Source organism: Canis lupus, chromosome 26 (genome assembly GCF_048164855.1).
Source record: "Canis lupus baileyi chromosome 26, mCanLup2.hap1, whole genome shotgun sequence".
NCBI lineage: Eukaryota > Metazoa > Chordata > Mammalia > Carnivora > Canidae > Canis > Canis lupus.
Genome location: NC_132863.1, coordinates 26,992,113 through 27,019,211, shown reverse-complemented (window position 1 = coordinate 27,019,211; position 27,099 = coordinate 26,992,113). Strand labels below are relative to the sequence as shown.

At 49.7% G+C, this 27,099-nt stretch overlaps 1 protein-coding gene and 2 long non-coding RNA genes across 7 annotated transcripts in view; 1 reads left to right on the top strand and 2 right to left on the bottom strand.

Annotated features, from left to right (window-relative positions):
- The window catches only part of EPB41L1 (erythrocyte membrane protein band 4.1 like 1), a 143,629-nt gene that overhangs the window by 86,680 nt on the left and 29,850 nt on the right, over nt 1-27,099 (bottom strand). The window lies entirely within an intron of this gene.
- On the top strand, nt 159-19,846 carry LOC140618404 (uncharacterized). 2 transcript variants are annotated; one of them, XR_012018537.1, is made up of 3 exons: nt 159-313; nt 8,862-9,209; nt 17,149-19,846. It is a non-coding gene; the product is annotated as an uncharacterized lncRNA (long non-coding RNA). The 2 variants fall into 2 exon arrangements; XR_012018536.1 differs by lacking the exon at nt 159-313 and adding an exon at nt 8,266-8,757 and having other exon boundaries at nt 17,149-19,845.
- Nucleotides 1,125-9,075, bottom strand: LOC140618405 (uncharacterized). 2 transcript variants are annotated; one of them, XR_012018538.1, is made up of 3 exons: nt 8,947-9,075; nt 8,453-8,542; nt 1,125-1,512 (listed from the first exon to the last, which is right to left on the bottom strand). It is a non-coding gene; the product is annotated as an uncharacterized lncRNA (long non-coding RNA). The 2 variants fall into 2 exon arrangements; XR_012018539.1 differs by having other exon boundaries at nt 9,024-9,073.

Here is a 27,099-nt window from a genome sequence, read left to right as displayed (position 1 = left end):
ACCCGTAAAATCATCCAAACTTAGAAATATTTTGCTCTGACAGTTTTGAAGGTCAGGAAAAGGCAAGCATACTGGAACCCACTTAGAAGCCTCTCTTTCTCCATCTTTCTATACAATTTTCTGCCTCTGCATTGTTGCTAGGAAACCAGCGAGCCAGGAGAATCCCAGTCTGGGGGGCTGGGCCCTCCGCCTTCCTTCGCTGCCTCTCTGGAGGCTGTGGTGCCCCTGCACCCAGAGCTGACCCCATTGGGCAGTCTCCTGGGGGTTCATGAGCTGTATGCTGGCTGAGATCCCGAAGGCCGCTGGGAGAGAGGTGAGTGTAAATCCAGAGAACAATGATTAAAAAGCAAAGTACGGGCCTCTCTCTGTAGGTCCCCAGCTCAAAAAAACTCCCCAGCAGTCAGAGGGCCTTTAATCAAGTCTCCGGAGAGAGTGAAACACACACAAGGCAGGAGAGTGACCAAGGGAGTGTGAATGAGAGAAACTACTCAACAGAGGCAGGAAGTGTGACAGGTGGGGAGAGGGCGGCCACTGGGAGGCAGTACAGCATAATGGCAGTACAGACTCTGGCAGCAGGGCATCACCGAATCCGGCTCCAAGGCTTCCTATCTGGGAGATGTCTTCACCTCTCTGAGCCTTCATTCCTCAGCTGCAAATGGAGGACAATTCTACTACGATACAGAGCAGACATAAGGATTGAATAAGGCAATACAGGTCAAGTGTGTAAGCACACAATAAATAGTGGCTTAAAAAACTGCTAACCAGGGGCGCCTGGGTGGCTCAGCGGGTTAAGCATCTGACTCTTGATTTCAGCTCAGGTCATGATCTCAGGGTCATGAGATCCAGCCCTATTTTGGGCCCCACACTGAGCATGGAGCTTGCTTGAGATTCTCTCTCTTCCTCTGCTTCTGCCTCTCTCTCTCTCAATTCTTCCTCCCCGCACCCCCCCCCCCCCCCGTGCATGCACTCTCTCTCTCTCTCTTTCAAATAAATAAATCAATCTTAAAAAAAAAAAAAGCGTTAACCACATGATCCAGCAATTCTGGGATATACCCAAAAGATTTGCAAGCATGGTCTTGAAGAGATACTTGTACATCTGTGCTCATAGCAGCGTTATTCACAACCACCAAGAAGTAGAAGCAACACAAGAATCCAACAACAGATGAATGGATAAACAAAATGTGTCATACACATATGATGGAATATTATTCAGTCTGAAAAAGGAAGGAAATCCTGACACATGCAAGAACGTGGATGGACCTTCGAGACATTATGCTCAGTTAAATAAATAAACCAGACACAAAGAGACACATACTGTTTGATTCCATTTATAGGAGATGCATACAGTAGTCAAATTCACAGAGGCAGAAAGTGAAGTGCTGGTTACCAGGGGCTGGAGAGTTGCTGTTTAATGAGTACAGAGTTTCAGTTTTGCAAGGAAGAAGTTCTGGAGATGGATGTGGTGATGGTTGCCCAACAACATGAATGTACTCAATGCAGCTGAACTGTACACTTAAAAATAGTTAAGATAATAAATTTATGTTATGTGTATTTTACCACAGTAAAAAAATAATAATAATTAAAAAAAGAAAGTACCAGGCATAAAACCCAAAAACAGAGTAAGAGACTAAGAGACAAAGCTGAAGAGATAGGAAGAACTGGAAAAGTATGCAGAAACGGGGTGATCCAAAGAGGAGAAACACACTCCACATGCACACTCTTCCAAAGCCATGGAGCACAAATGGAGGACTTTCCAGCAAGGGCATGCACTTCCAGGGTGCTCAGGGCCTGCTTCCTACCCTGAATTCTGCCCCCAAACAGGGGCTGTTCTCATAATCACTAAGAACAGGCCTATAAGAGAATCTGGCCCCACTCCTCCCCGCTGCCTGGAATCATCCGGGAAAAAGGGAAGGATGGAAGCCCAGAAGGAAGTGAAGAAAGGAATAACAGGTAGAGACAGCAAAGCAGCAGAGCAGCATGTGAAAAGGCCCTGAGGTACGAGCCACGTGTGGGGAGCACTCCAGGGTGGCAGGATGCTCAGGCATGTTGAGGGAAGTAGAAAGGAGAGAGGGGGGCAAATGGGGAAAGGACTTTACTGACCACCACCATGCTAGACACTGTCCCGCATCATCATCTTAGTAATGTTTAAATTCATCCTGACTGGCAGGTATTCATGTCCCCATTTTATGGAGAAAGAAATGAAAATTCAGATAGATAAAGTAACTTGCCCCAGGAAACACAGATGGTAAGCAGACAGTAGGGATTCAAAAACCAGCTAACTCCTAACTCCTGCTTATTTCTTCAGCCCCTGGGAGATTAGTACAAAAGGCCAAGACCATGCGCTCTAGAGTCAGAATCCCAAATCCACACTATCCCTCACTAGCTGTTTGATCTGGAGAAAATTTCTTAACCTTCTGGGTGTCCATTTCCTCAGCTGTTGAGTGGGAATGAACATAGCACCTTTATCATATAGTTTTAAGAGAATTAAATGAATATCATACTGTGAGAAAAGTGCATTGTGCACAGTGAAAACATAAAGTAGCTTTTATTATTCATTATGCTTAGCCTTCTAGGTACTCCCCTACAGGCCCCCACAGGCCAACTTGCCACCACTGCTTGTCCCTGGCTGAGTCGAGTGCAGTATTTGGAGCAAGGCATAGGCCAGACCCAGATCCCTGAGAGTGCTAAGACCTCAGGCAGGGCAGTAACCTTGCAGGAGCAGCAGGAACATCCTGGAAATGACCTCCTCCATGCTCTGGTTTCAACTCCATGGCCTAAGTAAGTTGTTCTGCAGATGCTCAGTGGGACATGGTCTAAGTAGCCTCCATACTCATGGAGTGACCATAATAGAAACAAGCAGGGCTGCCAAGTTACCTACCTACTGGCCTCCACCATGGGCTGACCCCTGCCCCTCAGCACCTTCTGGGATGAGGTGACCTGCAACACCAGGAAGGCCTTCAGAGACCCTCTAATTCCACCCCTCGTCACACAGATCAAACACCAAGGCTGGAGATAAGTGGGGATCTATTGGGGGTCACACTGTGAACCAGTGGGCAAAGCTAGAACACAACACTGGGCCATCTAACTCCCTGGTCATTCTGGTTTATTTTGCCATTCCTACACTTTGTCATGTTGAACACAAGTCTACATATTCAACTTTCAAGAGGTTTAGTCACTCTTGCCTAACTTATAGTCCCTATAAGCCGAACTCTGGGAGGTTGGCCTTATGGGAAAGGCAAGAACTCCGGGGACAGGCAAACTGCATTCAAATCCCAGCTCCACCACATCTGTTGAATGGCCCTTCATTTGTTTATATAGAACATGGTAGGGATCCCTGGGTGGCGCAGCGGTTTGGCGCCTGCCTTTGGCCCAGGGCGTGATCCTGGAGACCCCGGATCGAATCCTGCGTCGGGCTCCCGGTACATGGAGCCTGCTTCTCCCTCTGCCTATGTCTCTGCCTCTCTCTCTCTGTGTGTGACTATCATAAATAAATTTAAAAAAATAAAAAAAAATAAAAAAATAAAAAAAAAAGAACGTGGTAGAAATCGGCAGCTAAGAGGGTAGGTTATAGCACTTCCCAGAGGGTGAGCCACTCTACCAATCACTGTTTCAGTTTCCCCTTCTGTAAAGCCTGCCTCACATAGTCATGAGGACAGAATGAGAAAAATATAAAGGACCTGGTACAGTGCTTTCTATGCTGTAAGCACTCAATAAACAATGTCTATTGCTGGTACTATTATCTCTAATGCCAAGATCAGAGCATGCCGCCAACAGGTAGCCAAAGGTACCTCAGTCTCAAAGCTCAAGCTTTCTCAGCTTCTCTCATGCAATCATGGGGTATTAAAACTGGCAAGGGCCCCATTTTACAGGCAACAGAGTTAAGAGTCAGAGGGAAATGACTTGCTCAAGGTCATGGAGCAAGTTAATGAGTTAAACTAGAACCCAGATCTCTTGACTCTTACTGACTTAAAATTTTTCTAAAGATTATTTATTTATTTATTCATGAGAGACAGAAAGAGAGAGGCAGAGACTTAGGCAGAGGGAGAAGCAGGCTCCTTGGAGGGGGCCCAATGTGGGACTCAATCCCGGACTCCAGGATCATGCCCTGCCGAAGGCAGACGCTTAACTGCTCAGCCACCCAGGTGTCCCTTACTGACTTAATTCTATTATCATGAGCTCTTACTGTCCAGGCAGCTGTGCCTGTGTGTGGATCTGGGGGGAAGAGACCACAGAACTGAGCAACCTTGCCATCATGGTGGACGCAGGTCAGAAGTAGGGTGGAGCTCCATGCTGGCAGACAAGGCCAGCTGGGCCAGCCGCCAAAGTAGCACCATAGGCACAGCTCGGGGCCCTCTCATCAGCTACATAATAAAGTAATTATGGGATTAGGGATAAAATTAGTCACTTGTGTAATTAATTTGCTGAGAACCAGAAAAGAAAGGGCCTTTTTGAAGAGTTGTTCCTTGGCCCTTCCCATGAGTATTGCTGCAGAGGCACAGATGAGTGAACATACACACAAACACATATACACACAGCAGTGATGGCGACAGATGAACAGGGCTACTTGGCTTCCTGTGGTAGTTCCTCACCAATCCTAGCCCTGAAGGCAGGGGCTACATTCCATGTTTGCCTCATGGAACACTTCTGTCACAGCATCACAGGGTAGGCTGCCTTCCCTCAGAGCCCTCCATCACAGAGGATCTGGTGATATGGTCTCTTATGCCTCTCTCTAACCACAGCATAATTAGGCCTGGGTTCCCCTGGCTCTTCTTCCATCATAGAGGCTGGTGGTCCAGTTCCAACAGTAAGTGGGGGTCCACCAATCCAGAGAGACTCCTGGTATTCATTGGTCACTGTGATAGACAGAATAATGGCCCCCCAACGAGGTCCATGTTCTAATCCCTAGAATCTGTATGTTACCTTGAATGGCAGAAGGGACTTTGCACATGTGATTAGGTTAAGAATTTGAATTTATATTATCCTGAATTATCCAAGTGGTCCCAATTATATCAATCATAAGGTCCTTATAAGTGAAAGAGGGAAGCAGGGGACTAAATGTTATAGAAGGAGGTGTGATGATGGAACCAGAGTTTGGAGTAATGCCATTGCTGGATGGAACCATGAGCCAAGGAATGTGTGGCCTCTAGAAGTGGGAAAGGTCCAGGTACATGGTCTGCCCTAGAGCCTCCAGAAGGAGTGTAGCCGTCAACACCTTGACTTTAGCCCCATGAAGCTCAATCCAGACTTCTGACCTCCAAGACTATAAAGTAATAAATCTGGGTTATTTTAAGACACTAAGCATGTGTCAATTTGTTACAACAGCAGTAGGAAACAAACTAATATAGCCACCTAAGGAGTGACACTTGGAGCCCACCTTTGCCTCCAGGATTGAAGCCCTTGATGAAACTCTCTCCCCAAGGGCCAGCCAGGAGCATTCTTGGGGCCAACATGTACCCTGAATGCACCTCTAGAGATTAGGCTTGTACAGGGGCCCCAAACTCTTACCCAGAGAAATATCTTTGGGGAAACAGCACCCCAGAAGAGGAGATAAAGGGAAATAGTTCTGGAAGGAAAGGGTAAGGTCCCACCTTACAGCTCCACTCCAGGGGCTCGGCCCCTCTAACACATTCTCCAACATAGAGACATCGGCCTCCATAAACCAGATCATCCCCAGGGGTAGGCTGGCAAGCCTGGGTTCTGGCCTCAGCTTGGCCCAAGTCACTAGGTGGCTTCCTCTTTCTGAACCTCACCATTGTCATCACACCTTGTGAGATAGTCACTCTCATCATGCCCATTTTATGGCTGAGGAGATGGACTCAAGCAGCTGCAGAGGGGAGCCTGGTTTGAACCTAGGCTGTCTCACTCCACAGCCCTACCCTGGCTCCCTCTTAGTGTGAACAAGGGTAGACAGAGGATGGTCTGGAGCAGCCCCTCCACACAAGGAACAGGTTCTACAGACCTGAGGGGGTCAAAGCCAGCCTGCCTTTCCAATCTGGAAGTTGGGCTTTAAAGTGGCCCAGCAGCTGGGCAAGATTTACTGAGAGCCTACATGGTATCCACAGCACTTGATCTTGGATTCCCTCCCTGGCATCCCACCCTAACAGGCATCATCTAAAATACAGAACAAGCACTTCATGCAATGCTCATTGCAGTGTGTGATTCATAAGAGCAAAGACTGGAAACAATCTGAATGACCGGTAACAGGAAAAAGGGTGAATTGATTTTGTATCTGATGGAACTCTCTGGAATGACACAGAAGGCTGCTTTGCATATACCACTATGTGAAACTTGCAGAACAGCCCCAAAGATGCCCCAGGGAGGACTATGGCTACCTAAGAAAAGGGCAAAGGGAAAAAGTAGGAAGGAAACACACCAGACTCCCGACCATACTAAGGCATCATTTTTTCCCTCTTCTTGTTTTTAAACATCTCCGTGTTGTTACTTTCATTATTTAAAAAAGAAAGTCTTATTTAAAAAAAAAACAAAACAATAGTAGGGGCACCTGGGTGGCTCAGTGGTTGAGTGCTGCCTTTGGCTCAGGTCATGATCCTGGGGTCCTGGGATCGAGTCCCACATCAGGCTCCCCACAGGGATTCTGTTTCTCCTTCTGCCTGTGTCTCTGCTTCTCTCTCTGTGTCTCTCATGAATAAATAAATTTTTAAAATCTTTTTAAAAAAAGAAAAGAAAACAGTAATCATGATGAAGCCCTGAGGAACCCACACCTGAGACACTGAGGAGAAAAAGGAGGACAGGAGAACAAGAGCTGGCCAGATAGACAGTGGCAAAGCTTGAAAGAAGGGTGTGGTGTTGTGGAGATGGAAGAAAGTGAAGGAGAGGGGATTCCTGGGGTCAGCATGGCCTGGGAGGCGCCGATGCCCAATGCTGGCCTCCCTGCCCCCAACTGCATTCACAACACAAGCCAGGAGCCAAGAAGGCTCTTGTCACTGATCCCCCTACGCTCCTCACTGAGGTGTCTCTGAGTGCTCCTACCATGACCAGCGTCCTCAGGGGCAGCATTTCCAAAGCAAATCAAGCACCAAGAGAAGCAATGGTGTGCCAAACCCATGGCCATCCACTCCCATCCTAGCCAAGCAGAGCAGAGGAGGCCTCACATAGAAGAATCTGGTCAGGATTTTCCTGATCCGTAACCACTCACCAATTCTACCAACAGTGTTTCTACAGGAACCCACATCTCTCTCTCTCTCTCTCTCTCTCACACACACACACACACACACACACACACACACACACACACATCACACATATACATATTTGCTCCTTGGGACCTTCCTCAGCTTCTCTGACTCATCTGTTGCTTCCTGGATATAAGCAGACACAGAAGCATACCTGAGTCACATACCTGTTCACACATCTTCCCACCCCCACACATACCCCACCAGCTTGCTTCCTTCTCTTGAAAACCCCATTCCTCCCTCTCTCCACCTACTTCATCATGGACCTCAGGTCAACCAGAGCACAGAAGGGAAGGTCCCCCAGCAATTCACATCTGGCTTCACTGTGCCATCCCTGCCTCCCTCCACATGCATGGCAGGCAGTGGCCAAGTCTGGGTTGCTGCTTCTAGAGCCCAGAGGTGGAGGGAGGCTGGGTTACAGAGCTAACAGCTAAACCAGGATCTGAGGGCCAATGACCTAAGAAGCCACCTCTGACCCTCAATCTAGTGAGCCAACAAGGAGGAGGGCTGAGTCACTACCAGATGTCCCCCATTACACCCCCATTCTAAGGCAACTGGCATCCCTGCCTTCTGCCCACAGCCCAAATGTATGGGCCATCCTCCCAGGCAGCCTGTGGTAATGAGCATGGCTGGGCCAAGACAAGGCCAGTATCAATTAGGCCACCCCCTTTCCTGCTAGTGAGCTCAGCCTCTTTACTTTGCTCTGATTTCAGCTCATCTGAAAAATCCTCATTTGAGGTCCCTGGAGGATCTTAAAAGTGTTATTCAAACATTAGCTCTGACACATGGCCTCCCCCACTCAGACATCACCCGCCCCAGGCAACACTTTTTTCTTCCTGCTTTTTGGCACTGCCAGGAATGAGCAGCTTCTGTGGTCTGCCATGTGGCACCACAGGTCCTGCCACTTCAAGCCCTCCAATCCTGACCTGCCCCGGCTCCCTGCCATTTTCAAGGGAGAAACAGGGGAAGGGGTCTTGGTGCGTCCTGTATGGCAGACATGTGATTTTGTTCAATGTCTGTAACAACTCCCTGAGGTGTCATTATGATTCATGTGCCACAGATGCCAAAACTGAAGCTGGGCAGCCCTGCCAAGGTCACATAGCCAACACGTGGCTGAGGCAGGCCCAGAACCCAGGACTACTGAGCTCCAGGGCTCTCCCGATGGCCCTGCCCACCCAGCCTGCCCTGTTCTGCACACTGCCCAGCCGCTCCCTGAGAAGAGATGGGGTATCCATCACTGGCTATCCCTAACCTATTACCCTGAGCCTGAGTCCAGGTGGAAGGAGCAACACAGGAGGCGCTGAAGGATTTGGGACCTCTAAGGAGAAGGTTGAGAGAACACAAAGTTCCTAGGAAGGAAAACAAACAAAACACAACAATGTGAAGAGCTATTTGCAACTCCCTTATTCTGACACGTGTCTAATATGAGCACCCACAAGAGGCGGCATCGTCAGGGGCTAGATGGGAGGACAAAAGGTCAAAAAGAAGAGTTTGTGGGCTGCGTGGTCAGAGAATTCAGAATGGGAAGGACCAGAGGTTCAGCCCAATGCCTTTGTTTTTACAGGTAGGGAAACAGAGGCCCAGGGAGGGGAAGGGGCCCATCTAAGGCCAAGAGTGAGTCTGTGGCGTGCTAGGATTCAGATGCAGATCTTCTGACTCTTGCCTTAGCTTTCTAGGACCTAAAGAATGAAGAGCCTGGAGCAGACGCTCCCTGGGATACATGAATGAGCGAATGAACAAGAGGACCCACCACCTCTACAGCTGAGCGAGCAGAGCACAGAAACCTATGTGGTGCTTCCATGGGAACCCCAGCTTGCTCTGGTTTCTCACCCCATGAAAGTGGAGGCAGGAGGAAGGCCCTTCCATTCACCAAAGCTGAAGCTCCAACCAGGAACCAATCACAGCCCTGGAAGGAGGCAGAAACTTTGGTTCCCATGGCAACGCAGACAAAGGCCTCTCAACACAGCTATCAGCTGGAGTAGGGATGTGGACTGCCTTCCACCCCATCCAGATAAGGTTCCCCTCTCCTTTTCTCATTAAGGAAGGAGTCAACCCAACTGTTCTGTTCTTACCCCCAACCTCCAGTGGCGTCTCTAGGCCCAGCTCAGATTGGAAGGGTGGAGACGGATAGGCTTCTGAGTTGGGGACTTCAGACGGTAGTTGAGTCTTGCCCAGTCGTGACTTTCTACCTTTCTACTGCCACCAGGTGTGTGCCTCCGAGCTGGGACAGGGGGTGCCTATGTGCATGTGCGTCAGTTCATGGCCCACACTCTCCTCTGAGAGGCAGTGCCAGCTGCAAAGCCACAGAACAGCCTGGAGCAGGCACCTGGCCCAGGCCCAGCTCTGACATTAATTCACAACTGGACCCAAGCAGGTCTCCTCTGCCTTCTCCTGGGTCTCAATTTCCCCATCTATAAAGTGCAAGACCTAAGACCTATAGTTCTCTGGAACGACAGCCCCCAGTCCTCACTCACCAAAAAAAATAATGGGGAGAGGGAACAAGTCGGAGCTTACCTTTTGAAAGGTCACCTAGCCCTGGTCAAGGGACCTGGAATACACAACCTGTCCCACTAACTGGAATTGTCTCTTTCCACCTACTTTGAGGAAAATGAAGAAAATCACAGGAAAAGTGATGAGCCCTGGAAAAGAGCTTCCAAATATCCCCAGCCTTGGTCACCTACAGGCCCAGCCGCCCCATCCCTCACCCAGGCCCTAGCCCCACAGGGAGGAAGTGTATACAGTGTTTGAGCAAGCTCTCTTGTCACTAAGGGAGGGGTCACTCACTCAGAGATTTCAGAAACATTTCCCATACAGAGTCAGAAGGAAAAAAGAAATTTCTCAGGAAGTTTCACAAGTCCAAAAAAGTCTAAGTATTGACATCAAAACCCACACAGAAAAAAAAAAAAAAAAAAAAAAAAACACATAGGTTCGCCATGCTTTCAGCTCTGTAATCCCTCAGTCACCCTATGGAGAAACCCTGCAGCCATCCAGGACGGGGCAGCCTTCCCTCACCTCCCACCCCCACCTCCATCAGGCCCTGTCCCCTGGTCCGGCCCCTTGTCTCCAGGGCTACTTGCCCGAGTTTCTCAGTGCCTGCCACAGCCCGTCCACTGGTCTCCGGCCTCCGGCCTTGCCCCTTCAACCCCTCCTCCCACTGCCAGAAATCAGATCACTTCATTCCCAACCTGACACCCTGCAGTGGCTCTCATGGTCCCCCAGATAAAATTCCAGCTCCTGGCCCAATATACAAATGCTCAGGGGCGGGGCCCGCCTCAGCTCCACTTTCCTCTCCTGACATCCCAACAGGGACAGTGAATTCCAGGCCCTCCGGGGCACCCTCCTATTTCATGTCTCTGCACCTTTTTCTGTGCGCTGGTGATTCCTGCTACCTCAAATACCCTTTCTGAAGCCCCCACTGCAGACTGAAGATAACCTCTCTCTTTACTGAGTGCTCAGTACGTGCTAAGCCCTATGCATTCACTACTTCATTTCTGTCCCTAAGGCCTTAGGAGGTGGGCTCTGAATGCAGCCTGTTTACATCTGGAGAAACAAAATGAGATGTGTGGATGGGCAAGGAAGAAGTCACATGGTTGATAAAAGGAGGAGCCAGGATAGAAATCCAAGCATCTGACACCCCAGTCACCCCCCCGCCCCAGGGACAGTACAATGATGAGCAATGTTGAATCAAAAACCACAGCATGTTCCCAACAGCACTGCTTCTGCTTCCATATGGGCCTTTGGGAATAGTTTGCCTCAGAGAGTGCTTCCAGAGAGGCCCCAGCCTGGTCCCTGAGTATGCCCCCAACCCAGCACTCCCTGCCACCACCACACAGCATGAGCTCTGCAAGCACACCCAGTGTCTGAGCTCACACGGCAGAAGTATAGCTCTCTAGTTACACTTAATGACCCAGCAAGGACTCCCTGCAACGTCTTTTAGGAAGTCTAAACTCGGCCTAGCATCAGGGACCGCCAGGACCTGGTACCAGTTCATCTTCTCAACCTTGCCCACATGCATATGTGCTCTAGCCACAACACACTGGGGGGTATTCACCTTCATTCAGCATGTTGGTTCATACTAAAGCCTGCTATTTATTGAGCACCTACTAAGGGCCATGCAGTAAGCCAGGTGCTCAACTAGCACTCTTGTGTCTCTACAACTCATTCATTCACTCATCCAACAAATCCTTCCTGAATATCTACTATGTGCTATATAATGCAGAGTTAAGAGTGAACATGACATTGAAAATAAAAGACAAATGGTTACAAATTGTGCTCAGTGTAAGGAGGAGCCAAGAGGCAAAGGCAGAGAGTAGTACAGGGGGGCAGGGGAGAGAGGTGTCTAAGAAAGCTGACTTGTAAAGGAGAAGGACCTAAGGCTGCCAAGAGCCATGGAAAGAGAATTCTAAGCAGAAGGAAAAGCAGGTATAAAGGTCCTGAGGTAGGGAAGAATTTGTTAAACAGAGAGAAGACTCCTGCAGCTGAACTAAATGAGCAGTGGGGACCTACATGACTAGAGGGGGAGGCAGGGACCAGCTTATTCAGGGCCCTGCAGGCCATGGTAAGGAGCTGAGTTTATTCTAAGAGCAGGGGAAAGACACTGAGTGACAAGGTCTGATTTGTGTTTTACAAACATCACTTTGGCTGCCACTTGGAAAGGAGACTGGGGAATATAAATAATGTATGTAACTTATGCAAAGTAACTGGCATTGTGCTGGTTCAATAAATGTGAATTCCCTTTCCTTCTCTCTCCACCCTATCCCAGGCTGGAAATGTCCTCTTTAGCTTCTATTCCTTCTTCTGATCTATATACATTGTCAGAATTTGAATTTTCTGAGGACATATGATCTAGATACTTTTTACTGTCAGATGCAGTCCAGCAAGATGAATTTGCCTGGTGTCATACAGTGGGGCTGTGGTGGTGGAAGGCAGAGGGCCTGCTCTTTCCCCCTGAACCAGACCCTAAGTTGATCTGAAGGTCAGGAGGAAGCAGAGGCAGCAAATGCTGAGGCTTCGCCCTGAGTTCTTGTTCTCCCCACCTTATCATGGAGCCGCTCAGAAAGCCTGGTTCTCAGGCAATTCCAGGCTCAGAATAAGGGGAAGGGGGCTTGAACCAGCTCCACCTCTAGGTACCTCTCTTTCTGCTTAAGCCAGACAAGCGCAGACCAGAAAGCCCTTCTAATGGAGCCTGGATACTTGTGAGGATGTTAGCTCATCCCATCACCACTCCCAGGAAGCAAGCAAGGGTCATGGCCCTCATCTTACCCGTTCAGAACCTGAGGAGTCGGGTGTACTCTAACTTGCCCAGGGATGGAGACAAAACGGTAGAGCAGAGCTTTAAAGGGAATCATAGTATGTGGCTACATGAGGATTGAAGAGCCCAAAGCCCCATTGTACAGATGGAGACACTGAGGTCCAGTAAGGGATTGGCCCATGGTCACATGCTGAGGAGGAGTTCCAAGCTTCTGCTTTCCAGCTGCTCATGCGTGTCCCTGAGAAAGGTGGGAAAGAGGACAGAGGGGACAGTGGGGGGTCAAGAACAGGGCAGCTCAGCCTCCTCTGGCTTGTGCCCTGCCCGAGCTCCCACATTTCCCACAGCTCATGGGTGTGGCAAAACCTGCCAAACCAGTCCCCATGCCAGGGCCAAGTGGCAGAGCCCAGAGCTTCAGGGCTTTGGGTGGGTAGGCTACAGACACCAAGATGGGGGGGGGGCAGGGAGGATGAGGACAGACTCCTCCTCAGTCTGCCAGCTGGGCCACACGGGCACTGCTCCAGGGCCAGGATGGGTGCTCACAGCTGAAGCACTCTGTCACCTAGCATCAGGCACAGCCAGGACTCACCAGGCCTCCTATCCCCAACAGGCACGAGGACTGCCCTCTGTTTCCCTTCCTCCTCTGGAAACTCAACATGTCAGTTGTCAGTGCCACCAGGGAAGAGGTCCTGGAATTTATCTGAGAAACACAGCAGGAGGCAGGGAAATGTGATAAAAGTGATATCGCAGCTACCAAGATGGAGTCCTGCCACCCTATGACTTGCCAGGTACACACAGGCTCTACCCTTTGTCCTCCCCAAAGGCAATGACCCAAATCTAGCTGAGTCCAGGATGCGACCATGGGGATTGGGGATCAGGAGAGCTGTGTTCTCACATAGTTCTGTGATGCCCAGTGTAGACCCAGGAAAACCTGTCTTTCTCGGGCTTTAGTTTCACCAGCCTTCCTGTGGAGGTGCTAGGTCAGCTCCGTGGTTTCAGGAGACTTTGAGGTTTTCTCTCACCCCATCTCCACCCCATCTCACACTTCCTTCTGCCCAAAGGAAAGCCTAAGAGTGCACACCCAACAGCGTGCCCAGCCCCTACTAGTCAGGGCTGGCCTCTGTGTCAGGGGCTGCCTTGCTGGGGAGGCTAGGCCCACAGGACAATGAGCAAATTCTCAGGTCAAACTGAGTGGGAGCTGATGATGCTACCAACTTTTTCCAGGTGCTCAGAGACCCATTCAGAAACCATTCCTGAGGCCTGCAAGATCCAGGAACCAACGTTAGGGCAGAAAGCGATCCTGGCATCAGCCTAGGCTCCTGTGAGCATGGGACACATGAGCCAGGCAGGTGCTCCAAAATGTCAGAGACTATTCTCAAATCTCAACTAATCCCCTCCTTTGGTAGCTAGGGAGGAAAAGTCCCAGAGAGAGGCAGGGACAGCTCTAAGGTCACACAGCAAGGCACAGCAGAGGAGGAACCACTAACTAGAACCGACTCCCAGCCCAGGCCACCTCCCACAGCAGAGGCGTTTTTCCAAATTCAAAATCATGCACCCCACATGCTCACCACCCCTTAGGAGCTGCCAGAGGCTGGTAAGAAGTCTGCTGTTCAACACCGAACATGCGTTTGTCTGCTGTGCTCACCTCTGCACCCTGGCACGTGCAGGGTCTGGCAGGAACTCAGTGACAACTAGGTGATTAAATCAAGACTCATTGGAGGGATGATTGGAGGTATCACCTACCTTGAGGCCCAAGCACCGGGGTGGGGGTGGGGGGAGCAGGACATGGTCGAGAGAAAGGATGAATCTGGCTTTTCAGGGCTCAGGATGCAGACAGGCCATACAGAAAAGGCAGGGACGCTGTTGGCACAGAGCTCTAGAAATCCTAGGCCCAAAGGTGAGAAACAAGTTGTACACCACTCACACCACGGCACCTCAAGGCCTGTGTATGTATGTTTCTGTGACTTGACAAGGCCCCTGAGCCTGTCCCTCTGTCATTTATTCCATCAGTCACCCATTCTACAAAAGTTCTGGCACAACCATCAGGGTGAGTAATAATTGCCACCACCACCCCCCCACTCCACTTCCCTGTCAGGGCTGCCAGGCCCAAAGGCTGAACTCCCTACACCTCTGGCCAGGAGCTGGGCTCCCTGGAGAGCCAAGCTGAAGTTGTGGCAAGCCACTTGCTCTGTAAGACCCACGACTGCGTTTGTCAAACGAAGATGGCCACTGCCTTCCTGCCTCCACTCAGAAGTGCTCTGAAGGCTACATACAAGTGGTGGATGTGAACGTGCTTTGTAAACTGTAAAGTGCCAAAACAATAGATTATTAGTAACAATAACACTGCCATCACCAGCCTCCCTGGCCCCACAGAATCCCAATCTCTAAATGGCAACTACCAGCATCACTATAGTTATCAAGGACACAGTAACACCCACCAGCTATGAAGCACTCAACTGTGTGCCAGGCTTGGTGCTATCCACATGGCCTGCATGCTCTCGTCTGAGTTCCGTGACCTCCTAAGCAAGCACCATTGCTGTTTCCATTTTACAGATGATAAGACTGAAGCCTAGAGAAATGAAGCATATCATTCGAATTCACACAGGAGGTGGCAGCGCGGGGGTCTGCCCTCAAGTGTGTCTGAGTCTGGAGCTCGAGCTCCTTTCGGCTTCATCCCATTCCACTGCCTGTGTGAGAGCACGTCACCCTTGTAAAAGCGACGCCCCATCTGCCAAAGCCTGCCATGGCCCCGAAGGGATGTGGTCACGTCACTGACCTTTGTAGCAGTAACCCTGAAGGTAGATAGGACCGGCTAATTTTGTTGTCTCTGTTTGACAAATGAGGCAAATGAGCCCCCAGGAAAACTTGGCAACCACACGACTTAACTCATTGGCTACCGAATACCAAAAATACAAAGGACTGTAGAGAAAGGATCCTGACAGGGAAACTGAGAAAGGGATGTGCCCGGGTCATTTGTTCAGATCTTTCCTGAGACCTTCTCAGGAACACACATAGGATGAAAGCAGCATATGATATTCTAGTTTTGTTTGTTTAAGATTTTATTTATTTATTCATGAGAGACACAGAGAGAGAGGCAGAGACACAGGCAGAGGGAGAAGCAGGCTCCCTGCGGGGAGCCCGATGCGGGACTCGATCCCAGGACCCCGGGATCACGACCTGAGCCAAAGGCAGACGCTCAGCCACTGAGCCACCCAGGTGCCCCTGCTACTCTAATTTTAAAATGCTATCCCTACACCAAGTGCTGTCCTAGTCTGAGTCTTCGTTTCCCCAGGCACAAAATGAGAAACTAACCTTGGTCAGCAACAAGTTCTAGAGGCCAACACGGCTCCTGTGAGGCCCATGAGGCCAGTCTCAGAGCCTCTGCTCCCTGCCACCCCCCAACTCTATTCACAGAGTTGTGCAGCTATCACCACTATCCAATTGCAGAATCCCAGTTATTCTTACCAAGTACTGAGCTGCAGCCCCCAGTGTTCCTTAGGAACCCAGGGCTCTCCTTGGTTTGGGCCAGACAGCACTTTTCTAGGAAAGCCCAGGGCACCCCTAGCACAAATTTCTCTGGGGGCAGAAATAGAGCAGTAAGTAAACATTTAGTGGATGCTGTGTTTCACTTGGTGAAACAAAGTTGTGGGTTTGCTGGGAAAGGGGCCCAACACATCCACCCAGTCCAAGCTTTTCCCCTTACCCCCACTTCCCTCACTAGCTGTCCTGAATGCAACCATTGTGCTGACCCTGGCCTCAGTTTCCCCATCCCCTCCCTGAGCAGCAGGCTGAAACACATGCTTCCAACATCCCACAGAGTGGGGGGTCCTCCCCAACAAATGGCAAATCTCATCCACCTTGTGGGAAGAAAAAGGCCAGCCTGTTAGGTCAGCCAAGACTGGCCAGAGCAGTAGGTTAAGACTGGTTGGTGAGCTCTCAGATCCAGAACTGATGAGTAGAACTTTATTCCACAGGCCTTAGGAAGCTTGGAAGGCTTGAACTGGAGTCATAACCCCCACATACCAGGCTGAACCAAAGATGGAGTGTCAGCAGCTGTCCTAACAGCCATCGGCACCGGGCAATGAGAGATCAGGATTCCCAGACATTGGCTTCTCTCTTCTAGCCCCACTCTGCCTCTCATTAGTTGTGTGGCCTTGGAGAAGTCACTTAACTTCTCTGAGCCTCCACTAACCCTCCCACAAAAGGGATAATTATACCTTTGATACCTTACCTCTCAGGATTACGGGGGAAATAATCTGATGAGATGAAAAGCCCTTTGTAGGAAAAATATAAGGGACTTTGATTCTAGTCCAGGGTGAGCCAGGTGGTAAGGGCTGGGAGGATGAAAAACCCTCCAATGAAAGAACTCCTCTGCCCTTCCCTACCTCTTTTCCCTCCATAGAAATGCTGGAAGCCCTCCAAGAAGGGTTGGAAAAATCCAGAGATCCCAGAGAAAACAAGGGTCACAGAAGGAATGCTGGACATCTGGGTCTTGTCTGGACAATACTTGCGAAGCCTGGGCCCCCCAGAGACAACCCCTCTAGCTCTCAGGCAGCAAGCCACAGGGGAAGGATCTGTATCCACACGGGATGGGATGGAGGCTGGGGAGCCTCTAGGGTAGGCAGAGTAAGCAATGGGGAGGCAGGAGGGATGGGGGGAGGAGGCTGTTCTCCTGCTGAGTCTCCCACACTTTCTCCCCTCCTACAGGAGACAATGGCAGAGACACCTTCATGTGACAACTGCACTTTCTCCGAACCTCAGCTTCCTCATGTGTAACGAGGGTGATGCACAGAGTCCAGCTGGATAAATGTGACTGCCATTCTTCCAACCTTTGAAACCAAGGAGGCTCCCAGAGCCAACAACACACTCTTTCCCCAGTTGTTAGTTGCTTGAAGAAAAATCTGAGGGCACTTCCAGGACAGAGCCCAGGCTCTGAGGGCACTGGGCACTACCTGCTTTCTGCCAAGGGGGAGGAGACTAGCTGAGCATGGGCAGGAGGAACGGGGCTGCTCTGTAGGTTGGAGGTGCGGGCTCTAGCCTGCTGCCTGGGGATGAGATGGGCAATCCCACCATCTGCTGAGGCTGATAGAAGCCATCCTGCTTCCTTGAGCTCTGTGCTGTTTGGAGGAGAGGCTGAGCCCTGGGCAGTGGAGTACAGTGGGCACCTTCCCCACCCTCTGCCACCAGGAGGGAGTGAACAAAGGATGAACACCTGTTAGTGCCCAAGTAGGAGAGAAGGTAAAGGTACTGAGCTCCTGTGCACAGCTGGAGATAATCAAACCTCTTCATGTCTCTGAAAAGAAGAGTATGGAAGGGGGAGGGCTCCCTCTCTGAAGCCTGAAAGACAGCTGGCCACCCTCCTCCCCTCGCTCTAGCTCTGGTCAAACTGAACTGCTCCTGCTTCTCCCATCCATGCCTCTCCTCTGGCAGCTCCCTCCTCCCGGAGAGACTTCCCAGCCACATCCAACCCCTCAAGGCCTAGGTAAAATGTCCCCTCTTCCAGGAAGCACATTTTGACTGCCATGCCCAGGCTGCTCCCCTTCCCCTGAACTCTCCCTCTGAGCATCAGGTGTACCTTTCCTGTCCCTCACCAGTGGCAATTTGTACTGTTGACTACATCACAGCCACACCTCCACAGGTGTATTTCCTCTCTGGGGGACACAGATGATGGTATTGGCTCCTAGCACAGGCTTTGGAGCTAGGCAGGCCTGAACTCAAACACCAGGTTTTGCCATTTATTAGACATCTGCCCGTGGGAAAGTCACTTATCTGTCTGTGCCTCAGTCTTTTCTGGAAAATGGGCGCAATAATAGTACCTACCCCATAGGGTTGTTGTTGTAATTAAATGAAATAACGCACACTACGGATTCAGCACAGAGTCTAGCACCAAGCAAGAGCTTAATAATGGAACTTTTTTGCTCCACTGACCTTTCAGGAGGCTCGCAGATGATTGTTCTGTACATCTGCCACAGAGCCACGAGCTGGATGGATGGATGGATACATGGATTTCTACGGAGGCAGATCTGCAAAGAGCATACGGAAGCCCTTTCCCCCAGGCTGAACAGTGGAACCTGGGAGGGGCTGCCTCTGCAGGTCACGAGCTCCACGTTGCAGAGCAGCATGCCAGCAGATATGGGATGGCCACTCGAACTGCTGACCAGAGGCAACAAATGTGGTCGTAGAAATGGGCTCCTGGCCTCTTCTCATTCAGCATGTGACCTCGGCCTCTCATTAACTGTGCCTCGGTTCCCCATCCATACAATCGGGATGGTAACAGTACCCACCTAAGAGACATGGATGGGTACAATTTAGTGAGGATTAAATTAAATAATACCTATAAGGCAATAGAACATACTCAGCACGGGGAGAGTAATTCAATAAATATGACCTGTTATTATCATCATTGATATTTGCATTACGATCACTGAAGAGAAGAGTTAGAGCCCCTTGCGGGCCTATGAACTGTTCACTGTCTTATAACCCAGGACTCCACTAATATCCTAGGGTACTCTCATGGCTCTGTGTGCCCGGCAGGCTTCACTCCCCTTCTGGTTACAGCCCAGCCCCCTCATTAGCTACATAGATAGTAGACAAATGACCAAGGCATGGCCACTCAGAATGTCCCTATCCCCAAGCAACAATGACTGTCCCAGTTAAAGTCCTTCCCTTGGATTGATACATAGATCCTAAAAGAAAAAATAGTTCCTTTTTTCTGTTTGGGTTGCTAAGCTGGACAGATAGTTCCTAATAAGAGCAGGAAGGAGACACAGCAGTGGTAAGAGAGAGATGGAGAGTCCACTTGACTCCTCATCCTTCAATTCCATGAACTGCTCCAGGATTTGTTAGAGTCCTTTTCTGGTTTAACCCACTTTGAGTTGAGTTTTTGTCACTTTATTTATGAAAAACCATGCCTAATTGTACAGGCCCTGATCTGTGTAAGGTGTAGGCTTACCTTAGGCTTAGGTGTGGGCAGGGCAGGACAGAAGGAAGTATTATAATTGCTCCTGGACAGTCTGGCATAATCTCTATCATCTGGGCTGCAAGGGACTGTCTACAAAGCATGTTCTCAAGAATCATCCTGATCCAGTGGTCTTTAAACATTGCTTCCTGGAGCCTTGAGAATCTACAGAGGGAATCTGCACCTCTCAAAATACTCACGGAACAAGGGCTGTAAGGAGGGCAGCAAGATTCTGGGTAAACTGCCACTAATTCAACCACAACAGTTTTGCTACAAAAACTATGTATTGGGATTCTGCTACCCCAAATGATTGGAAATACGCTATTCTAACTGACTATCAGAAGAGCACTAAGGGGCCAGGGCTGATGTGTCCATCCGCATTGTTCAGAAGAGAAATGAGACCCAGTTCTGGACATGCACATGATTCCCAGTGTTTCAGGTTCCCTGTGAAAATCTATTGCTTCTCACATTTTCTGTCTCCTCCAGTAAACCGATGGTGCTTAATACCTAGAGTCTCATCTTTCTTGGCTCTAACCCCTACAGAGCTGCCTACTTCTGAACCTGGCTCCTTAGGGGGCTTCCAGAAGCTTGAGGAACTTGGAGAATAAATGTGAGCCAACTTCCACCTCCCTGTACCATGCCCACACGCCCCCTCACACACCACATGCACACATACACACTTAGTTCCCCCTCTTCCTACCCATTTGCCCAAATGTCAGGGAAACACCAGCAGGCCCCCTCCTGGGAACTCCTAATCCACCTCCTCTATCCTGGCTAGGCTGTGGCTGTGGACAGAGGATTCCTTGTTCCCAGTGCTTCCTGACCAGAGGGCCCATGTGCTGGCAGGAAAAAACCAAATCATTCCTTTTAACTAGAGCTAAAGCCACCCCTTACCCCCACCACCCCCAGAGCAACAGGCTCCCAGCTCTGCTTGGCATTTACTCTACCTGCCCCAGCTGGCTCCATCCTGCCTCATCCCCATAACCCCTGCTCCCTAGACACACACACACACGTACACACACAGGCATGCACACACACAGCCGCACATACACACAGCCGTGCACACACACAGGCATGTGTGCACACACACACATGCACAGAGTCCCTTGGGGTACAGAGGTACCTCCAATCTAGTCAAAAATAAAACCCAGAGGATTCTGGAAAGACAACATCACAAACCTGGGCACCACAGTTGGGCCTTACTAATAACCCACAATGACATTTGCATATTATTTCACAATTTCCCAATCAGTATAACTTCATTGGCTTGGCTCATTCTGCCCTCACCCTGTCAGAGCCACAGAACCTCCCAGCTGTAAAAGGGTTTTGACACACCCCATGCTGGTGGTTTGCAAATCATCTTGTGCAGAGCCACGGAAGGGTTCCCTGTCATTATCTGGAGGCTGCTGGGGGCGCTGAAGAATCAGCTAGTTAGAGTCCCTCACACCTACCCCAGCTTCAACAGCACTGCAACCCCTCTGGCTATTTTGTACATTGAGATTCTTTGAGGTTCATTTGGAAAGGGGATTTTCCTGCTGGATGGTGTGAAAACAACTCATTTACTCCGACCCCACCTTCCCCCACTCCCTGCCCCGACAGTATATAGATATGATCCTGAGACTAACGCAAAGAACGGAAGCCACCCACAGTCACTCAGTAGTCAGTGGCAGAATCAGAATGAAACACTCTCTCCTGAACCTAGGGTACACCGGGGAGTGGTCAAGCAAAATAAAACAAGGCAGCTCTGCAGGGTCAGCAGATCCAATTTCCAGGTCCAAAGCCATCATCACCAGCCACAGTGGCACAGACAAGAGATATAGGCAAAGCACACTGTCTAAGGCAGATGTGCTCAATGAACATGCATTTTAATCCCTACCTCAAAATAAGCCCAAACCAGAGAGGACCCTCAACACTGCCCTGCTTTTGAAACCTGCCAGAAATCTGTGGCCTAGACAAACCTTCATGCCTCCCGGCTGTAAGACATATCAAAATAGAGAGCCCGAGGGCCCAGAAGGCCCACTGTTCCAACCCAAGCACTGGAAGGAGAACTAGGCTGTGCCCATGGACCACTCACCCCTCCTCCATCCATACCAGCTCCCCGCTGGAGGGAAAGAACAGCTATCAGCCACCTGCAAGGCGGAAACCGTGTGAGCTCTCTGGAGCCAACCAGAGTTTGCAGCCGGGCAAGGAGCTGGAAACCGAGAGGCTAGCATTTAGCTGCCTGAGGAAACTTAGGGAAGTTGCTGAACCTGTTAAACAGAAAGGCCCGTATGACTCCACAGCAAAGCAAAAGAGAAAGGAACACTTTTGAAGCTGGAGCCTCCGGGGAGGTGGGGGGGGGGGGGGGGGGCGGCCCGCTGAGGGAAAGAGTTCCATCTGAATTCTAAGAGCAGTGGGGAATCACTGATGCGCAGGGTAGAGAACAGACGGGAAATGGGCAAGAGGAGCTCTTTTTTTTTTTAAGATTTTTTTTTAAGATTTTGTTTATTTATCCATGAGAGACACAGAGAGAGAGAGAGAGAGAGGCAGAGACACAGGCAGAGGGAGAAGCAGGCTCCATGCAGGGAACCCGATGTGGGACTCAATCTCAGGTCTCCAGGATCACACCCCGGACTGAAGGCAGCACTAAACCGCTGAGCCACCCGGGCTGCCCAAGAGGAGCTCTTGACATACATATTAGGGGTTCCCAGGGCCCAGCCCAGGGGTGGTCATGGTAGAGCTAGAGAGAAGTAGATGGATTCGAGAGATCCTTAACAGGTGGTACCTGAAAGATTCGGTGAGGGACTGGATATGGGGGGATAAGGGAAGGCAGAGGCCTGCCGACCCCTCAGACACCGCCTTCCGGGTCAGTCTCGGTGGTCTCCAGCACCCAGGGAAAAAAAACATACCCATTGCTCTCTCAATCAGGCCTCTCCCTGCCTCAGTTTCCCCACCTGTAAAATAAATACGGTTGGACTCCATGGTCCCCATGTTCCTTCTAGCCTTAACATTCCGTTCGGGTTTAATTTGCTCATGGACAATTTAAGGCTTAACTTCAGCTCCAGCCTTGTATGCAACGGGGCAGGAGTATTGGGAGGAGAAACCTCAGGTCCCCTGGATTCAGGACGGTACATCTCCAGGTGGGACAAGATGCCTCCACTTCACATGAAACCCAAGAATCAGGTAAAGAGGAAAGTCACTTGGACTGAGGGTGGGCTAGCAGGAGCAAAAGCTGCAAGCCCCACTGCCTGCTCTCTGACTTGGCATGGGCCTCAGGACACTGTCACTCCAGCTATGACATCAGTCACCCAGTGGCTGACACCCTGCTTCCCCATCCACTGTTCTCCAGCCCCCAGGGGTTAACCAGAGGAGGCCAGGTATAGTGAGCCTGCCTAGGGAGATGTGGAGACAGTGGGTAGAGGTTTGGGAGTCACACAGACCTGGTTTGAATTCCAGCTCCACCTTTCTCTCTCTCATTCTGAGGCCTGGGGCAAGTCACTGCACTGCTCTTAGGCTTGGTCTCCTCATGTGGGAAATGGGAGTAACAGTGCTTGCTTCCAGGGCTGACAGGATGATTCAGTGAGATGGGACGTGAGAGGCTCAGCACAATGCCTTATAACAACGATCACGGAGGCAGCAGATGGAAACTGAGACCCAGAAAGCGAAATGACTCACTGGAGACCCTTATAGCAAACCAGTGCAGGGGTGAGACCCAGAGCCCACATTTGAAACCTAATGGTTTCCTGCTTCTCAGATGAGGAAGTTGAGATTCAGATATTACAAGTGACTTGACCAAGGCCATAGAGAGAATTAATGGTAGAAGAGGGATTTGAACTCAGGCTTCCTTGATGAAAAAGCCGATGGTCTTCCCTGTGGATATTTAGAAAGTATGTGTGTATAGAGATGCTTCAGATTTCAGGGACCTAAAAACCTGGAACAGAGACAAATGTAAATTTGGGCAGATGGAGAGGCAGGCAGTGAGGCTACCTTGAGAGGAAACTGGAAGGAGCTGGTGAAACAAAAGCCTCTTTCTCAAAGGCCCTCTCCGGGGGATTGGGCAGGAGAGGAGGGGGCTGATGAGCAGAGCCATCATCCTGCCAGGGCTGAGCTGAGGGCTGGATCTAAACAAACAGAAACGGATCCAGTTTGGCCACCAACTTGCTGTGTGATCCTAGGCAAGTCACACACACATATACATACTCAGTTCTGTTTCTTCAACTCAAGAATGAGATGGTTATTCTGAATACTGTTGAGATCACCACTTATAAGAGACTAATAATAACCATTCTTCACAAGCTCTAGACTCCTGACCAGTCCCTACTCCTACAACCCCAAAAGGTGGCCTCTTAACACTAGCTCCAATACCACAATAGGGCTGGGAAGCCCTGCTTTTGGGCCCTGGTCATATAGTCATGTCACTTCCCCTCAACAGGCCTTGGCATTCTCATCTGTAAAATGGGCACATATCTTTGCCTGATCACTTACAAAAGATCCAAGGACCTACCTCAAAGACAAGAAATCCCCTGACGGCAATCCTCACCCCAGTCCTCATCCTGAATCCACAGCCAAGCTCTTATAACCTCTCCTTTCCCACTGGCCCATGTCCCCTTTGGACAAATAGAACAAGAGAATTCAAGCTGATGAATACAACAGGAGTAGCAACGACCCCCCCCCCCAACACACACACACACAACTAGTAGTAGTAGTAGTAGCAACCACCACCACTGCCAATATCGGACTACTGACACATGCCAGGCACTGTGCTAAGTCCTGCACTTGGGTTCTATCTCATGTAATCCCCTCAATCAGTGAGGAAAATCTCACTACTAATCTAAATTGACAGATGATAGACTAAAGTTCAGCAAAGTGAAGTGACTTGACTACCAAGGTCACACACAGAGCAAGTGAGTGGCGTGGCCACCCAGACGCAGGCTTTTCATTTGACCTCAAAAGTCTTCATCTTATCCTTGAGGTGGCAGGGTTATCCAGGGTAACATTCCACCACAGAGCATGGCCCAGATCTAGGCGGTGGGGGAAGGTGGGCAGTGAAGAATATCTAATCTCCAATTGCCACACACAGCCACCCCAAATAATTAGTCTTTATAGTCTTGTATTATTATTTAAATATGCCCAATTCAACTCTCTGGCTAGAGCAGCACTGTCCAATAGAAACATAATGCAAGTAATATATGTAATTTGAAATTTTCAGTAGTGGGGCACCTGAGTGGCTCAGTTGGTTAAGCATTTGACTATTGATTTTGGCTCAGGTCATGATCTCGGGGTTGTGGGATCAAGTCCCACAGTTGGCTCCATGCTGGGTGTGGCGCCTGCTTGGGATTCTCTCTCTCCTTCACTCTCCTTCTCTCTTTAAAAAAAAAAAAAAAAGGAATAAAAGTTTTAGTAGCTACATTTTAGAAAGTACAAAGGAATGGATAAAATTAAATTTTAAAAAAGACTATTTATTTTTTTGAGAGAGAGAGCCAGCACACAGCACAGGCAAGTGCAAGGGGGGCAGGGAGCAGAGAGGGAGGGAGAGAGACAAGCAGATCCTGCATTGAGCACAGAGCCTATGCAGGGCTTGACCTTAGGACCCTGAGATCATGACCTGAGCCAAAATCAAGAGTCAGACACTCAATTGGTTGAGCCACCCAGGCACCTCTGAAATTAATTTTTAAAGTATATTTACTTAACTCAATATATTCAACATGTAATCAATATACAAAATATTAAGATATTTTACATTCTTTTTTTTTTTCCATACTAAGTCATGCCCAAATCTGGCATGTTACATTTAGAGCACCTCCCAATTCTGACGCTAAATTTTTAGTGGATATTTAGATCCTTTTAGCCCTTACAACTTGAAAGTATATTCAAGAATCTAATAATCTAATCTATGTAGAAGTTTGTGGGGTTTTTTTTTTTAAGATTTTCTTTTTATTTATTCATGAGAGGCACAGAGTGAGAGGCAGAGACATAGGCAGAGGGAGAGGCAGGCTCCTTGCAGGGAGCCCAATGCGGAACTTGATCCCAGGACCCCAGGATCATGACCTGAGCCAAAGGCAGATGCTCAACCACTGAGCCACCCAGGTGCCCCTATGTAGAATTTTTTTGATAACCAAATGCAATATTCTTTTTAAGTTTTAAATGAATTCAAATAAGATTAAAAATTCGGTTCCTCAGAGCACTAGCCATATTTCTTTTTTTTTTTTTTTTTACTAGCCATATTTCAAATACTCAATAGCCACATGTGGCTAAGTAGCTACCATATGTGCTGTACTTCTAGACCATCAAGTCCTAGAAGGCAGGGCCAGTGGCCTCCATGGCCCAGGCAAGAGCTAGGCCTCCCAAAGTACAATTAAGTCTGTAAATAATGATATCTACTCATTCAGTGAATCCCTACTGAGCCTAATATTAATATCTACCTCTGGTTCCTGTTACATTCACAGTGATGGTGACAAAGGCACGGAGAGTACCCACTGTTCAGAGAATGAGTGTAGTTTAGAGAGGTGGGCTACCTGCCAAGGTCACCCAGCTTTGACCCCAGGCTTGTCTGACTTGGAAGCCTGAGCTCTGTCCCTAAAGCTTGACAGGAGTTGGGTCTGGGGCTCAGTTTTCCAGAGAAAGAAATACGCCTTTGCTACTATTCTCCCAAACTCCTCCTTCCCTAGTCTAGCAGCAGCAGGAGAGCAGGAGAAAGGCATGGCAGGGACTGTATACAGTAGTGGTCTCATGTACAGCACTTAGGGCACTTGTGACACTATCCCCACCCCCCATCCCCCAACACACACACACAAGGCAAGAGGCAAAACCAGCAGGGTTCACTGGCTGCCTGCACTCTGGGTGGGTCCCCAGGATCAGGAGGCATGCCCTGTCGGGCACCTCCACCTAGAGCACTCACTCAGAGGTGCTTGGACTAGGGCCACCTCCCAGGGCCACCTCTGCTGGAGTCAAGGGAAGGGGTCCAAGAGGCAGCTGGCCCCCTGGAAGGAGGGGAGGAGCAAGCCCTGGAGGCAGATTCCAGGGCTGGGAAAAGGTGGCAGGTACTGGCCAGAAAAACCAAGTTGGCTCCAACCCTCTCCTGGGGAGCAGAGCCAGCACTCAGACTCCTCCCACCAGCCCCACAGGGTGAAACTCTCACCAACTATTATGTTTAACAATTAACTTTGATTCTTTTCCATTTCACCTGGAGGCAGATCCAGCAAAAAGCCCCATGTGGGGGTAGTGGATGTTAGGTGAAAGAAGAGGAAGGAGCAGGTGTGAAGGGAGAAGGGGGTGATTAGTGAACCCCCTCACTTCCTCCTTCCCATCCCATCCTACTAATGTGGGACAGCCTTCACGCTAAGGCATAAATCCTATAAGGTCAGGAGCAGTGACCTGGCACGTAGTAGGTACTCAATAAATATTTTTAATTAACAAACAAGGGGGCAGAGTGAACTAGAATAAAATAGGTTAGATAGATGGGCAGATTGATGGGGGGGGGGGGGTCCAGGAGACAAAAGGAGGCTGGCACCTCCCTGACCCCTTAGACTCCAGGCCCTCTCTGAGACCTGGACTGAGGACCAGGACCACAGCCACCTAGGGCATGCCAGGGGCGTGGCTTTGAAGGAATTTCCCCTTTCCCAGGCTCTGCTTTTCCTAGCGGTGACCTTTGGAGCCTTCACCTCTTACCCTATAAAATGAAGGTGTTATTGCTATGGTACATGCAGGGCTATACAGGGCCA